The sequence below is a fragment of the Musca domestica genome, unplaced genomic scaffold (genome assembly GCF_030504385.1).
Source record: "Musca domestica strain aabys unplaced genomic scaffold, Musca_domestica.polishedcontigs.V.1.1 24, whole genome shotgun sequence".
NCBI lineage: Eukaryota > Metazoa > Arthropoda > Insecta > Diptera > Muscidae > Musca > Musca domestica.
The window spans coordinates 8347846-8356736 of NW_026712272.1; the positions used below are offsets into that span (position 1 = coordinate 8347846).

Below are 8891 nucleotides of genomic sequence, written 5' to 3' on the forward strand. Positions count from 1 at the left end.
CAGAGAGGGTGTATATCATTTGAAACGGCCGAAATAATGGTTTTAGACCCTAGGTCTCTTTGGAACAAATCCGTTTCAAGACATTTGGAGTCGATCTAGCGATTTCCGTCCGCCCATCCGTCTGTCTGAGTGGTGCGAAAGATACCTCTCGAAGGTAGTATCCGATTTCGTCCAAACTTTGCACATCGTAAGATTATTATTAAACTTAGATCGAGTTCAGATATGGGCAAAGCTTGAAATTTTCAAGAAAAAAGAAAATTTTTATTTTATAAATATGGTAGATATCGTGCCATTTATTCTAGTACCTCTCCCACAAAGGGTCAAAGTTTTGAATATCCAAAACGATCATAAAATAAGAAATAAGTATCCAGTTCTCTTAAAATTACACACATCACAATATTTTTATTAACCCAAGGTCTGGTGTGAAAATGGAATATATCGGCCAACTCCTGCTACCTCCCCACAAAGATTTAAATTTTTGTCCTAAACTCCTGTCCCTCTACTGGTAAAATACACGGATGATAATGCAACTCCATATTCAAGTTTTAACTAAATAAATAATGAAGAATATTTGTTGGAGATATAATCCTGTAGCTTTGTGTGTAATATTTCACTCAAATCATTCAGGTATTGAATTTGGGTCATGTTCTCATACATGGATGATAATGCAACCCCACAATTAAGCCAAATCTCATTCTATTAGATTTGAATGATATATGTCTGTAGAAGATCTAATTCTATAACTTTTATCTAACATATCGGTCAAACCATTCAGGTATTGAACTTAGGTCATTCTACTCATTTGGGCGCCATAATTGTAATTTTTAAGAGAACGTATTATATCAAAATCTCAGGCAATCAAGCATCTTATTTCCAGTAGATAATGGCTGTCAGAGCCAGAAAAATTACTGCACTCCACGTTGGGCGCCACTTTTATGTGAATTAACAAAAAATCTAAAAAACCTATTGAAAAATAAGAATTCGTCTTATTATTATTGTCATCTCTTTATTATTCTTATTTCGACTTCAATAATGTCGCGGAGCCGTTGTTTTTTTTTAATTTTTACTTTTCAAGCTGCAAAGCTCATTAGACACTTGTAAAGGTCCATTTAAATTTTGAATAATTTATCAAAAATTATATTTTTAGCTTTTTTAATAATAAGAACAATCACAGAAAATTTTTGAATTCAAAAATGATGTCTAAAAGATCCGAATAAAAATATTTCCTTAATTCTATAAAAAATAAATGCTTTTTCAAAAATCCTCAACTTTTAAGAAACGTTTTCTTTGAAAATGCGCTTTTCTGGTCGAAGAAATCTTATAAACTACCCATATGGCCTTTGGAAAAGTCACAATTTTTTTTGGATTGAAGATCTTTGAAAAATGTTTTAATAATAGTTCGAATAATGATAGAATTAAAAAGGTTATCTGATTTCAAATGAGCGTATCTAGCTCTGAATTTTCGGTAATTTAACATGTAACATTTAAATGCATAGAAAAAGGTTCCCATCTCTGATATGTGTGCAAACAATGGCTTTAAGAATTCTGACAATTAGTTGTTAAATTTATAATTTAAAAAAAAAATAAACCAATGATTACGCGAGTTTACTTTTTTAATTCTACTATGGTTTCAATATTCCTTTAACAAAACTATTTTCAAAAATATCAATTTTTAGCCTCTAAAGCCTTTTTAAATATCCATTTGGTTCACAATAAACCATTTAATTGAGGAGGGTGTGTCATTTTCCGCTGAGCTTCACTGTTCTCAGTTCACTGGGCCTAAATACGTTTCACTACCAGCCACAACAACAAAAATTTTAAGCAAAAACAAGATTTCTTTAACGGCAACTCTATTTCATTTCAGAATCCCCCCACCCTCTCAAACAAAACAACACCACACACAGAGTTTAATTTGGTAGGCATATGGAGTGTCGAGAGAGAACTTAAGGGAGAGTGAGAGATTCTGGGATTGAGATGGGGGGGAAATATGAGATGATTCCCATGATTCAGAGATCAGAAGAAAACAAAAAGAAAAAAATGCAACAAGACAAACAAATAAAAACAAATGAATAAATGTTAACAAATTTGGGTACTTTGTAAGGATTCAGTTGAGCTTTTGTATTAATTTAAAGAAATTGTATTAAATTATTGGCAATATTAACCTTTATAAATATTTAAGTTTATTAGCAGCAACAATTTAAATATCCATTAAAGATTTCTTTTCCAGTAGGTTTCCCCTTTCTATTTAGAGTTGTGGATACAACGCCACCAAAACTAATTTCTTTATTTTGAATTTTTCAGTATTTTTTAATTCTATTATTCATTTAATTAATAATCTTTAAATAACTTTTATTCACATTTGTAGTTTAATATTTTCGTTTTCTAACAAAATTGCCTGGCTCAAAATGCAACTATGCACTTTGGCCATATATTTACACACACACACGTACACAATGCAATGCACGAACGACAACGCAACTAGTAGCCACAACACTCTGCTGTCGATTTTTTGCTTTACAATTTCTTTTTCCGTTTTTATTTGTTTGCTTTCAAAAATTTAACCGTTTTGATCTTTCGTCAACAACCTCTCGCCACGATATCCTTCGTTTAACTAAAGTTTTGCTATTTGACTTAATAATGTGCAGCGGCGGCGGCGGCTTGTTGCTTGTGTCTTGTTTTGGTTTTACTCCGATTTTAGTTGTCGTCCACGCTCTCACCATAATTGAAACAAAACACCGTTGGCTCTCACACGCTCGCTCGCTCGCTCTCTGCCAGCAAACATATGCTCAACATATTAAAAATGACTTGCAACAACAACGACGTCAGTAATTTGTAATACAGGTTTATGTGAAATATAAAAACTAAATAAAACCAAGCAGACATTGCAATGCACGGTTGGTTGCTTGGCATGGTAGGCTAGCTAGACAGCATTTCGTGCTGTCACTACACCTCCCCCCATCAGTAGAGCATAACTAACTGGTCACCCCACCAACAACAATTAATAACAAGTGTATTTCCAGTTGTTGGGGAGAGAGAGAGAGAGAGTGTAGAAATTACCCGTGCCAGGCAGCCCATCAAATATGTCACACAAAGAGTATGAGAGAGCGACACACACAGGAAATAAAACAAGTGTCATACTTGTGATAGACAAAAAGAAGAAGAAGAAGAAGAATTAAAGAGATTGATCAATTTAATTGGGGTCTTTATGAATGACGACAGTCCATGTCAAAGGGTAGACAATTGTTTTATTTGTGTTTTTTTTTTGGACAAATGATGAACGGTGGCAGTCAAATTAGGCAAAGTAATCACATTTTCTATAGGTAACGGGGCACACTTTGAGTTTCATTTATGAATGTTGACAGTCCAAGTCAAAAGGTAGACAATTGTTTTTATTGGACTCGTGGTGAACGGTGGCAGTCAAATTAGGCAAAGTAATCATATTTGCTATAGGTAACGGGGCACACTTCAAATTTGATTTTTTTGTATGTATTGTTATGATAGACAAGGTAATCAAATGTTCTTTAGCCAGCCACACATCAAGTTTGATTAAAATCAGTTACTGGAAATTTAACAGAGTATTTTATTCATAAGAGCCCATAACGATGTATTGTATTCGTAGGAGACTTTAAGCATATCCTTCATAAAAAAATTGATTTAGGGGGCTTCTATTAACCGAATATTTAAACGAGGCTTCTTGGTCTTTTAAATTATATAAATAATACTTGGAGTAAAAAGTCTTGTAATAGACCAAAAAGAATAAGGGTAAAATATATTGATAAGTTTAATTAGTGCCTTTATGAATGATGACAGTGTTTTCTTTTATAGGTAACGGGTTTTATAATCGGTTTTATTTTAACATTATATATGTTAATTCAAAAAAAAGTCTTTATATGGATGGTCATTCCAGCGGAAAACCTCAAGTCGATGTAGTCATGTACGTCCGTCTGTTTTGATCACCAACCATATTCGGTATTTTGTTGATTTCAGTCTCAGTGGCTTAAAATCCGATATTTGAAGTTTATAATGGGTTATAAAGGTCGACGTATCTTATAAACCCCATATAATTGTACCTCTCGATATTCGGTATTTTGATGATTTTAGCCACAGTTTCTATCGGAACATTTTGTATTTGAACTTTATAATGAGTTCTACCTACTGTGGCAGAACATTGTTTATATAGATCGACGTTTTCTTATAACCCCCACATAGTTGTACCTCCCGATATTCAGTATTTTGATGATTTTAACCACAGTTTCTAGTGGAATAAATTAAAATTCTTTATTTGAAGTTTTTAATTAGTTCTATCTATTTTGGCAGAACATTGTCCACAAAGATTCATGCTTTTGTATATAATTGTACCTCCCGATATTTTGCATATGACGATTTTAGTCACAATTTCTAACGGAATAGATAAAAATTCGTTATTTGGAGTTCATAATCGATTATATTTCCTGTGACAGAAATTTGTTTATATAGCTCCACGTTTTCCCATAGCCTCCATATAGAGGTACGTTCCAATATTCGGTATTTTGATCATTTTGATTTATTCTCAAATTTAAACTTTTAGTTCTTCCTTAGATATGAGCGTACAGGTGGCAACAAATTTAATTTTTTCCCCGACCAAATATTTTGTAATATTCCCGCCTACTACATCCTCTATCAAGGAGGGATATAATCTAAACCTGAAAACTAAAATATTAGCTTCATAAGTAATGCGAGACTTGAATATGGAATGGTTGAATTTTTCCTCCTTTTACTTTTAGAAAAAGTATTAAAATTGACAGATTGAATTTGCTATAATATCGATAAAAGATTGTCATCCCACATTTTCAGTCAAATTAGCATCATATTAATTACAGGAAATTGAAAAATATAAATAAAATTCTTCTTCCAACGATATGGAACTCATAAACGTTTTATATTTGCCAAGGAACGCCGAAAATGAGAGATTATTTATTATATATGTAAAAAATGCCACTCGTCATACGTATATATTTTAGATATAATCATAATTTGTATTTAAATAATGACAAGGCCGAGTTTATTGAAACAGAGTTGCCATATTCGATTTAGCAAATGGTAGAGGAATACTGGTATTCGCATCGAAACAGCTGCTGGGACAATGAACTGTCAAAACAATTTTGAAATTGAAAATTTCGAATGAAAAACTATTAAAATTTGTAAAAATTGTTGAAAAATGCATATCATAACAACAGTCCGATTGGTGTTGTGTAAGAAAAATTTTAAAAATCGTCCTATTTTTGAAAATAAAAACATTTAAAAATTTTTGACATATCAATGTTCCCAAACGTTGATGTATCCACCTGTATTCTTCTATCATGGTATGTACTTTACTCATGCATTTCACAACTGAAATATCGTCCATGTATCACACGATGTGTGCAACTTCTACATATGGAAAATTTGACACTATATATGTAAGAAACATATCGTGTGATGGGACCTTTATTTGACGTATAACCAAAGGAATTGAACATATAAATCAAGATCTTCACCAAATAATATTACGCTTTCTTCTCCTGGCTCTCCTTTTCTTATTCCATCAATTAACCAACCAAACAAGAACCTGAAGAAGTTCCCACATGAGTACTTTATCCATTTATATTAATGGTTAGAACATCAATCAAATTCCGATTATAAATACTCGTTCCTCCACAATGTGGCCATTTAATTGACAATCCTTTGCTTTTTAGAGAATCTAACCGCAACAACGACAACAACAACGAAAGAAGTTATGCGCAGTATCACGGGAATTTATCTTGACAGACGTGAGTGGTTACATAAAAAGCCCGCAGATTGTCAAAAAAAAATTATTCAACACCACCTCCCATGCTCTCACTCCCTCTACCTTTCTCTCATAAAACCAAGGCTTGGAAACTGGGAAGCTGAGGAAAAATTATCTCATGTCTCCAATGTTGGAAGCAAGAAAAAGGAATGTTGACCAGAAACATATTTTCAATGGAAGAAGCCGAGTAAGGAGGAGACAACCACAAGACAATGCCTTTATTTTGGGAAGGGGGAGGAAGGAAGCCACACAATAACAACAACTACATGCATACAACACAAAAGATGATAATCATAGCTAAGCATTCCATGTTGTTTATAGAGAGGTATTAACGATCAGCCCAGCTCGTTGGCTGGTCAGTGTAATCAATTGAGTGGTAGACAACAACAAGACATGGATACCAGAAGACAAAACAAAAAAAAAACAATTGCACAAAGGGTGTGTGACTGCGGGAGAAAAGCTTTGAAAGCATTGCTGGAGTTACAAATTTCAACAAAAGGGCTTGCCTGCACCACCAATCCCGCCAGAACAACATAACAATTGCCGATAAAGAAAAAAGAAGAGAAAAAATAATATATAAACGTTAAAAAGAATCCTTTGAACAAGATCAAAAGCGGCACAAAAACATTTTTCAAATGAACCATCTCCAACGGCAGCAAACCGCAGCAGCTAAAGCAGCAGCCAAGAAACTGCCAACCACAGACCCGACCCGACCACAGGATAAAGTAATTTTCTCAAATGATCACCTTTCTTCTTCTTCTTGTTCTTCATTGACAGCGGACACCATGGATGGGAAGTTTAATATAATGGGACATTTTTCGTTTAGTAACTTGGGTAGTCAGTCACATAGTAAGTTTGAATATGGCGTTTGTTTTGAGTAATACCATGTTCACATTGGTATGTTAACAACATTGCATGGTAGAAGAATACAGGTGGTCGCATCGACACACCCGCTGGGACAATGAACTGTCAAAGCAATTTTGAAATTTAAATTTTTAAATGAAAATTTATTCAAATTTGTAAAAATTGTTGAAAATGCATATCATAACAATCTCCGCCAACGTATAGGAACATTGATATGTCAAAAAATTTAATTTTTTTTTTGTCATATCAATGTTCCCAAACGTTGATGTATCTACCTGTATTCTTCTATCATGGTATGTACTTTACTCATGCATTTAATTTGATGTGTGAAACTTCTACATATGGAAAATTTGACACTACCTACATATGTAAAAAACATATCGTGTGATAGGACCTTTATTTCACGTATAATAAAAGGAATTGAACATATAAATCAAGCGCTTCACCAAATAATATTCGTCTTTCTTCTTCTTCTGGCTCTCTTCTTATTATTCCATTTTTTGAAATTTTTAAATGAAAATTTATTCAAATTTGTAAAAATTTTTGAAAATGCATATCATAACAATTTCCGACAACGTATAGGAACATTGATATGTCAAAAAATGTTAAATGTTTTTTTTTTCAGCAAAAAAAAAATATATTGTTTTCCTGTGTTCGGAGGTTGTTAAGATATTCCTTTTTAATTTTTTTTACAAATTTCATAATTTTTCATTCAAAAACGTCAGTTCCAAAATTGGGTTTGACAGTTCTTTATCCCAGCAGCTGTGTCGATGCGGCTACCTGTATTATTATACCATGTAAGCTCTTAGCCAAAAAAAAGAAACTGCAACAAAGTCAAACGTCATAATTTTTACATTTTCTTTAAATTTTATTAAATGAAAGCAAAAAATGTCGGAAATAGCATCAAATTGGAATGTCCAAGGTCTGCGGCGAAAATGTTTGCGTGCCCAAGGCTTAAATTCACCCTCCAGAATATTTTCGCGATAATATTCGGCATTTATTCTGATGCCACGGTCGATTAATACGAGCGGAGAGAGGCAATCGGCTGTTATGGCGTTATGGCCCACACCATTACCATGGCCGGCTCTTGAGTTCTGGTGGCCAACCGAAGGTGCACATTTTCAGCTGACCTCTTTGACACGTAAACACGATCATTTTGTTCGTTTACAAGCTACAGGACAACGAATGTTTTCTCATCGGAGAAGACCAAATTCGGCAGTTCACCAAGCGAAGCAACTCTTTAGTTCTTTTGAGTCTATTTTCTTTCTGTTGCGGTGTAAGTTCTTGCACTTGTTGGAATTTCAATGGCTTTACCACGAGCTCATTTTTTCACATTTGCCGGATGGAATATTGCGATATGTTCAGCTCACGAGCAACAATTTTACCCCGACCTCATTTTTCAATATTTGCCGAATGGAATATAGCGATATATTCAGCTCACGAGCAACAACTATTTTTCGGCCACTGCGACTCGGGTTTCGATCAAGTCGCTTCTTTATTTTTCGAACCATTTCTGCTGATGTTGCTGTTTTTTCCGTCCACTTCCTTGACATCGGGCTACGCTACCAGTATCACGGTAACGATCGATGGTACGAGACACAAAAGATTTATTCACAATTAAATGCTGGAGTGCTCTAACGATAGCCACTTGTGGGTGATTTCCAGCCAAATATAAATAAATCACAATATCACGCTTAAATTCAATCACGAATAATTTTTTTTTTTTTGGAAAAATCTCAACAAAATGCTTTTGTACGCGTGTAAACTATATAATGAGCTGTCACTGGAATAATGTTAACAGCTGTCGGAGGAGTGGCTTCGAAATGACAGCAGTCTGATGTTGGTTGCAGTTTTTTCATCTCATCGTGTATATCTAAATTTGTTTCCGGCTGTACGCTTATATTTAAGGAGGAACTACAAAATTTTAAGTTTGACAATTTATGGACATCAAATAAAAACAATAGTGATCCTATAAATGTATGAGATTACCTTTCTAATTGTATCATGATTTTTATCGTAAAACATTATCCCATTTTTCAATTTAAATAATTTCCAAATTCGTTTATTTCTTTTTCAGTAAACACTATTTACAGCCTCCAAAATGTTTCACAGCAAGAATTCAGGTAGTCGCATCGACACAGCTGCTGAGACAATGAAGTGTCAAACCGATTTTGGAATTGAAAATGTTGAATAAAAAATTATTAAAATTTGTAAAAAATGT

General features: G+C 33.7%; 1 long non-coding RNA gene across 2 annotated transcripts in view; it reads right to left on the bottom strand.

Moving 5' to 3' along the window:
* LOC105262462 (uncharacterized) overlaps window positions 1-2921 on the bottom strand; it is a 28546-nt gene extending 25625 nt beyond the window's left edge. Inside the window, exon 1 of one of the 2 annotated variants that reach the window (XR_891798.3) lies at window positions 2163-2921. This is a non-coding gene — a long non-coding RNA (uncharacterized LOC105262462). The remainder of the gene's footprint in view (window positions 1-2162) is intronic. The other variant, XR_009342363.1, reaches the window with a different exon arrangement.
* Between the last annotated feature and the right edge of the window lie 5970 nt (window positions 2922-8891).